This window comes from Nymphalis io, chromosome 6 (assembly GCF_905147045.1).
Source record: "Nymphalis io chromosome 6, ilAglIoxx1.1, whole genome shotgun sequence".
Taxonomy (NCBI): Eukaryota; Metazoa; Arthropoda; class Insecta; order Lepidoptera; family Nymphalidae; genus Nymphalis; species Nymphalis io.
In genome coordinates this window covers 12,563,499-12,572,588 of record NC_065893.1, presented here as the reverse complement: position 1 = coordinate 12,572,588, position 9,090 = coordinate 12,563,499, and positions in this window count along the sequence as shown.

Here is a 9,090-nt window from a genome sequence, read left to right as displayed (position 1 = left end):
TCAGATATTCTACCGCAAAACAATAGTTACTATTGTTGTGTTCCGGTTTGAAGGGTGAGTGAGCCAGTGTAATTACAGGCAAAAGGGACATAAAATCTTAGTTCCCAAGGTTGGTGGTGAATTGGCTACGTAAGCGATGGTTGACATTTCTTAGAATGCCAATGTCTAAGGCCGTTGCTGACCACTTACCATCAGGTGGATCATATGCTCGTCCGCCTTCATATTCTTTAAAAAAAAATATTAACTTGACATAATTACGATCTCTGGCCATTGGATTACGGAATATGACAGAGAAAAAATACGAAAAGCTGCAATAACTTTTCATATTCAGCCTTAGATTTGAAGTAACAGCGGCTTAAAATGAAAAAAATATATATTTTCCATTTTCGAAATTCGAATTTTCCGCATGTTTAACGTTGTTTCCTTTTTTAATACTGTGTTGTTTGTTAAGCAATGAAAGCAGTATATAAATTCAAAGAGTACCCACAGCGGTTATAAAATTGATAATCTTCTTTTTTGAATTCGGATAATACTAGGAGACTATATCTTAAAAGTGGTAATAATGATATTTTATGTAGACGGACTGTTATTCAGAAATATATCCGCAATGTACAAAGCAAATATACCTATATTATATATAACTACTATAATAACTATGTAACTACTTCGTTTCTTCTTCATTGTTTATCTGTATAATATCAAATGAAATAAGTTTCATTCACATTTGTAATACATATGCAACAAATTCCAATGAAATATTTATCGGAATAGACGATGTATTCAACACAGAGTAGTTTACACTATAATTCACTTTAATCGATCAGATTTATCATAAATTTATGCCATTGGTTTTTGTATCTTGGTTTTTCCAGCGCTAACGGTACCACGCTGTGACTATCACGAAACCTACCATTATTTATTTAAAGGATTTTGATACTTAAATATGATGACTTTGTATATCGAATGAAGCATTACGTGAATAATGAATAGGGTAATGAATTATCAAACATATGAACGACATATAAAATACTTAAGGAGAGGCGTATGGTGCAATACCTTGGCCTATTCTCAAAGGAAATTATTTCACAAAAATATACTTCTTAATCAATAAACGGAGTGATTTATACGGAAGGTTTAGATCTATAATACAATAAGGTTTTGTGTAAATTGACTGAAATATAACGATGATCGTTGAAGATGTCGGAAAATATGCCGACTGAGAGCATGCGCCACGTAATCCAATAAATATTACGATATAAAAGTTTATGTAAACACTTATTCCATCAGTGTGAAGTCAGGACGGGTAGCTAGTCTTTATTTATAGCACAACACTATTCTTCAACCTACTTACATTCTTACATTCGCTTTAATTTTACTTCCGAAGTTCGTATAAAAATTTCGCGTACATTCAAGATGTCATTTCTTCAATTCATAACAAAAATGTCTGTACATAAAATAAATTGTTTAAAAAACATTCATAACTAAAATCATAGATTATTTACGATTTCAACAAATGGTATCCTGTTAATTCAATTTCAAGGTTGTCTCTACTCTTCTTGTGGTTGTATATACTATAAAAGATACTATAGTCCTTTCAATTCCCTCCATCGCAAAATACAATGATTAACACCAACTGAATGCCAATATTAATAATTTATTTTAAATTTCTAATAAACGATACAGTGACATCTAGTTTTGTTTGCACTGAAATATTTTATTACATTTTTATGACAGCAACTAGATGGCATTGGTGTTTATATAACCACAGATCATATAATACTTACTAGACTGGTTATAACTCGCCAAAATAATTTAACATAATTTTATCAATAGACTAATAGCCCGTATTAATTGTATGCGAGTATAAAAAAAAATCAAATAATAATTCAAAAAGTAAATAAAGACTATCTTGGCGCCGCCCGTGAAATACTTTTCATTAAGGAGTTCCTCTTCTTCAGCAGTTCCACTTTTTTTCACGCAGTGGAAACATTCATAAAGGTACCTGGTTCCCATGGGGGGAGGGGAATCGGGTTATGTGGGATTCTTACCCAATTAAACCACTACGATGGCCGTTCTCGGCACGGATCGGAAAGGCTGTGGGATCGTGTTGATATAACGCATCCGCGGCCCCTCCCGTGCTGTGCTCCGCTCGTAGCTCGGCGGAGCTCTCTTCCTCTCCTCGTTAGTGCCTATGGCAGCGCGAGGCCATCCCAGCTGCCATCCTCCTCAGGGCCATCTAAAATAGCACACGTGAGGCCTCCACCTCACGCATCCACGGCCCAAGGGCTCCGCCCAATCTTTTAAGTCTCGAGCGTCGGGGCACAACAGTTTCACTAGACCAGATAATACTTTCTAAATGCATTTGCATGTACATACTATATAATTTAACCGATTTATAGTTAAACTAGTTTCGCCCACGACTTCACCCACGTGTGAGGGGGAGGGCTAGATGTTCGATACTCTGTGTCCTTTCCTGTGTCTCTGACAACGTATATGCGAAATTTCATGATGATCCATTTAGTAGGTAAGAGGTAAGCGTAACGAAAAACAAACAAACTCACTTTGACATTTATAATATTAACGATATATAATTTACTTTTAGCGCGGTTTTCCCCGTCTGGAATATAGACAGCTGTCGTAATGACGTCACGATTACGTAAGGTACAAACCCATGTTTTATGTAAAAAATATTTGTAACTGATATTACATATAACTAACGCAAACTGATAAGAATAGGAATAAATCGAGTAAGTTCGATTTTTAAATTTATAATATATAATTTTCAAGTTTATTAAAAATTACCAATATCAATATTACTGGATGCAGTAATATTGTAAATGCGAAAATGTTTTTGTTAGTATTTTCTTTTCGACGTAACAAGAAATTGACGTGTTTTATTTTAATTTGACAATTCATGTGCCACAAAGCCACATAAGGAAAAAGACGATAGCAAAATCCCAAATAAATAATGTAATGTTTTTACATAATATGAAAAATTTAAAAGATATGTAGGTACCATTCATGAAAGTATAAATAAAAAAATAGGTTCGTACGGAAAAAGTAATTAAAGGTTCTTAGTAAGAGTTTAATAGTTAACTATAAAGTAATTTTCGTTCGGTTTTCTTCCATAGACATAACATACGTTTAACTATATATTTAACTCGCTTTCGCGAGTAACTTTGTATTTTCTATTCCACCGTAAAATGATATTTTCAATTATCTATCCTTAATCTAATATTATGAATGCGAAAGTAACTCTGTTTGTCTGTTACGCCTTCACGGCTAAATCACTGGACTGAACACGTTATCAAGGACACAAAAAAGACGAACCCCTCAAACGCAGACGAAGCTGTATAGTATAACTTCAGATACTGCTCTATTTCCAAATCAGTACATCTGTAATCCAATCATTAAACTGTCAAAATTGTCATCGTCAGTAGATTGAATTACGTCATTCGAGACAGGTAACTTCCTTCCATTAAAACAAGCTACTTGATACGATGATAAACAAGGTCAATGAAAATAAGGACATGTAGGAACACGCTGATAAAATAAGATGCGGCTGTCGGATTGTGCCCACGCGATCGTTCACGTGAACTACTTATTATGACGATAATTTATATATCATTGTTGTATCATAATGTAAGACTAAGTCAGATTGTAATATATAATATTCGATGTGTACGAATTATTATTAAATATTACTTGAGAGCATCTGTCATTTTTTATATTAATCAATAATAATCTATATTTTTAATCTGGCAACAAGAACATTGACAGATACTCTTTATGGCGGGAAACTGATAGACTTTGAATTCTCTTTATGAGCATTGCGGATTGCGTGTTGAGATCTAGTTTTTACAATAATATTTACGAATATAAACTGATGTAATCGATATGAGGATTGATTTATTGTCTATATTAAATTAAGTGTTTTACTAACAATTAAATTAACATAATTATTTTTTATACATTTTAATTAACATTGTATTAGTCGAAAAGATTTGATTTTTAATTTTTATATTGGTTAGTTTGTTAGTTTTATTATTTATTTTTATTTTTTATACCTTTAAAGACGTTAATCACATTGTAAGATTATCTATTTTAGTTATTAATTTTAAGTGTTTAGTAATGAGTTGATAGTGTAACTATTTCAATAAATATTATCTAGCGATTACACCTATTCTAATAATGCTTAGCGTAATAGTCGATTACGTCGTGGACACAACGACATACAAGAACGACATTTTATTAAATTATTTTTAAAAACATTACTAAATTATAAATGACGCTGCGCGTGACAGGAAGTTAACAGTTCGCCAAATAAGTTTTAATAGGTTTTAATTTTTTTTAGCTTACCTGTATATTTCAGTAACAGCCTGTAAATGTAACACAGCTGGGCTACGGCCTTCTCTCCCTTTTTAGGAAAGCTGAGATGGCCCAGTGGTAAACGCGTGAATCTTAACCGATAATCGTGGGTTCAAGCCCGGGCAAGCACCACTGAGTTTTCATGTGCTTAATTAGTGGTTATAATTCAACTCGTGCTTGATGGTGAAGGAAAACATCGTGAAGAAACCTGCATTTGTCTAATTTCACTGAAATTCTGCCACATGTGTATTCCGCCAACCCGCATTGGAGCAACGTGTTGGAATAAGCTCTAAACTTTCTTCTCAAAAAGGGAGAGGATGCCTTAGCCCAGCAGTGGGATATTCACAGGTTGCTACTGTTACCTATATATAGAATGAATTTGTAATTTTTAACAAACATCCTGTTTTCGTATCTCAATAAAAAGGTTATGAGTAAGTTAGATACAAATTAAGAACAATTATCGGCATGACACAGATTATTAACAACTGATTCACGATTATTACGAATGTTGCAACATTGCTAATAACGGTCATTAGTAATTAATTATTCTGCCTTCAAATTTGGCTTTTTATTTTAACAACATGAAAGCATGGCATAGGAATCACTATTGAGTAATAAAAATTTATTTCATAAAGCTAGGTCACTTGAATATATTAAATATTTTCTAACCGACCCGTTTTCTTTGCGGTCCAGAGTAGTTTTGCCTTTGCTAAAGTACAGATATATTGTATTGGACATACAATCTTTTTCTTATCATCCTGGTGTGTCCTACCGTTGGGCAAAATCCTCTGCTCTTTTACTTTTAAAGAAGACCTCATGTCGTCATGTCCTTCGAAACCTGCCGCGATGTCATTAGCCACTGCGATTGTAATTTTGACTCAAATAACACACATCGTTGTTCAATAATTAAAATATTCTCAAATTTCATCTCAATTTATTTCTTAAGCACATAGTATTTATATATACACATATGTATATGTATGTTTTGTAACTCTTTCCACGCTTTTCATTATCCGTTAATAATATAGAATAAATTAATGTTTAAATTAGACGCGGATTTTACGTAATTAGGTCACATGCGTGAAATATTTGCCCAGCTTTATACATATTATTAGAAAAAAAAAAAACATCTGATTATATTATCAACTTGATTTTTTATGTAAATCTTTCTTCGCGATATTAAATAGGATTGAAAGATTTAATTTTAAAGAAACCCTTATCGTTCGTTTCGCCGTTTCTTTTTGCTTTTATTAATCAAACATTTTTAATAACCGTTTATTTTCAATCGTTGTCACTTATGTTAGTTTCAGTTTATAAAAGTTTCTTTTGAAATGTTCATTCATAACTTTGCAGAACAGTAGTGCTATTCTGTAAGAATTCATTTCATTAGTCACCCGTGAAATGTTGACAACCGACTTAAAGGCGATACACTATTTTGATTCGTGTGTTCTTGAAATGATATGATTATTGTGGCCAATGTCGCATGTCACTTTTTGACTTTACTTGACTATTTTCGCGTTGAGTTTCGAGTTTGTTCTCATACAATATTAATAATAATATATTTACATCTATTATTATTAATGTTAAAGTTATGTTTGCGTTTGTACTGATTTCACGCTTCAACACTTCAAATTCGTTTTGAAATTCGTTACTCCATATTTAGAGATAGAGACTCGAAGTCAGAATAAGTCACATTTAACACGAATAGAATATATTTCAAAATTTACTAACATTAATCCTTGTTATTAATATATTTCAGTTTAAAGTCAGCCAGTGTACACATAACATCTTGGACAACATACCGAACAATGGTGACGCGTTGAAAAGATTTTTTTTATAAATTGTTGGCTCAGTCAATGTCTATGGTTCGGTACAAACTTTCACTGTATAATAATAATATAAATATATAGTTATATGTACATTTTTTTAGCGTGAAAAATGCATTGTGATAGGCACCTATATACCCCTGAGGAGTACGACAGGCGGGATGGCCTCGCGCTGCCGTACGCACCTGCGAGGAGTGCGGGGGGCGAGATTACCTTCGCCGCGAGCCACGAGCAGAGCACAGCACGAAAGAGGCCACGGATGCCTTATACACGATGCGTGCTAAGCGCGGATCGGAGAGGTTGCTCGTGTCGTGATCGTGCTGCCTTCAGCCTCTCCGATCCGTGCTGAGGACGGCCATCGCAGTAGTTTTAGTAGGTAAGAATTTCACATAACCCGGTTCCACCTCCATGGGATCCGAATACCTTTCTGATCGTTTCCACTGCGTGAAAAAAAGGCACCTATATAAGAGCGGTTCTCGACGTTAAATACATATATATACAAGAATTGCTCATTTAATATTATAAGATTGACTATTGGTCACATATATGATTCATATATATATCCAATATCTTAAAATAGACTTGCGTAGTATATATTATGTACGTCTTACGGTCTGGCTTATAAACGGTTCAACCAATTCTAACTAAAGAGATATCGTTTTATTCGCGGAAGCATCCTTAACATTGCTAAATGACGTCATGAGTAATCAAATAATACGAATGGTACGTCTCATATTATACGTACAATTTATACATTAAATTGTTAAAGTGCCCCTACGGTGTAAAGCAAAATTGCTAATCTTTTGTATAAATTTGCAGGGGTAAATTCAGTTTATAACTTAAAGGTTTGCGTCAAATGTAAAATAAGTAAATAAATTTTCTCGATAAAAAAAACAACACGAAATGTCCTCTAAGATTTATACTCGTAATGCTGTACTATTGAGACAAAAACTGCGTAATGAATTATATTTACAAATAATCGAGAACTTCCTCTTGGGATTTTTTATAAACCCCTTTCGTTATAACAATTAGGATAGTGGAGATTAATTAATCTTGTAATTACTTGATGGTCTTTTGGCTAACTTATAAGGATGCAGATTTCGAGGACCTGTTCAAAACCCAGGTCGAGCCAATAAACAGTAACTGGGTGGGAAATTCTCAGTAATTCTTAGTGTGTAGTTGGAAGTGTATTCACTTCAGTACTTCGATGTGCAAGTAAAGTCTTGGTCATGGGCCTTTTTCCGATCATAACGGAGATTATGACATGGACGGAATAGCGTTGCGTGCACACTTGTGCTCTATATATCCGACGCAGTTAGCTAGACTACCTTGAGAATGACCGGCGTGGCCAAATCGGTCATAGGATATCATCACTTGTTGGTGCATGATGTAAGAATTGGTCTAGCTATTACTTATTTTTATAGAGGTTCTAAGGTGATAACATTTTTCCGTTACAAATAAAAAAAACAATTGACTAATACTCTAAATCCCATTATACACTATTTCCTCATCCTCCCGTCGCAGTCATGAATCCATCTCGTACCAATTATCAGGAACCTCTTATTTCTCAGCAAACAATATTACAAAGATACAAATCGTAGGGATATTATCTAACATTAAATAAAAATTATCAATTATTTGATATAATGTATTACCATTGTAATTATAAACCATTGTAATTGCTTTTCGAAGTATATGATTTGTACCAAAATTAATTGTTTGATGCCTGTTATTATTAAGCCAATTCATTAGCATATATGTGAATTACAGTTATCTGGTAAATTCCATTGTATATATGTGTACGATAAAGCAGTGCTTATGCTTATATATGTGTTTTAATAATTACGGCTTTGATTATAGTCATTAAAGCATATGAATATTAAAGATTATTTTTGTTTATACTAAATAGATTGGCAGTTAAATCAATATTCATCTCTTTTTCTCCAGATTATTTTCCATCTGGCAGTATAAAAGAAATGAGTAACTACTGAGTTACTTGTTCATCTCGATAGGTGATACCGAACCGGTGGTAGCTTTTAAGTTCCTACTTAAGAAAATAATTAATTTGAAATTAAAATTTGTAACTATTCAATTAAGTGTAAAAAAATTAGTTTGACAAATATGTAATAATCGTATCTCCACAAACGTGTTGTCCGTGTTTTTGGTGTACCTTTTCTATTCAATGTTCTATCTTATTTTATTCGCGTAATTTTTGTTTGGCCTGCATGATGTAATTTTCAGACAGCATCATAAACTAGATAGTATGATGCTATGAGTTTCGATACTTTATTTGGAGTTAATCCCATGTCTTTCAGAATATCCGTTAGGCTGTTTTAGAATAATGAGCTGTTTTAGAATAATGAGCTGAAGATTACTGGCTTTCCAACAACTAATAATTTCTTAGAAACTTATAAAATTAACGCAACATTGAATTAATTTTGTGATGTCTTGACTTAAGCGGAAACAGAATCTTTATTGGTAACACAAAACTTGTCGATTTTCCTTCTGTGGTGACGCAGCTTTATACAAGTTTATTCAAATATTTAGACTGTATTACCTTTGAAAACTAAGGCAAAATAAAAATAAAATATGTTACATAAAAAAGTATTTGAAAAAAAAAGCTACTCTCCAAAAAAAAATAATTAAAAGGGTAATTTTCAACGGTAATTGTCATCTTGTTATGCGTAAAGCCTGTCAGTGGACCTTGATTACGAGCTGACCTTTAAATCGTAACAATGTATAAGACGAAATATGACTAAACTTTTACTTACATTTTCTTATATTCTAATTTAACGAGTTCTGATTTATATATCGAATAATTCATTCATTTTATCGCATTTTTAATAACGTTTGGTAGGACACAACAGATTATGTAATCGATACCCCAAGACATTAA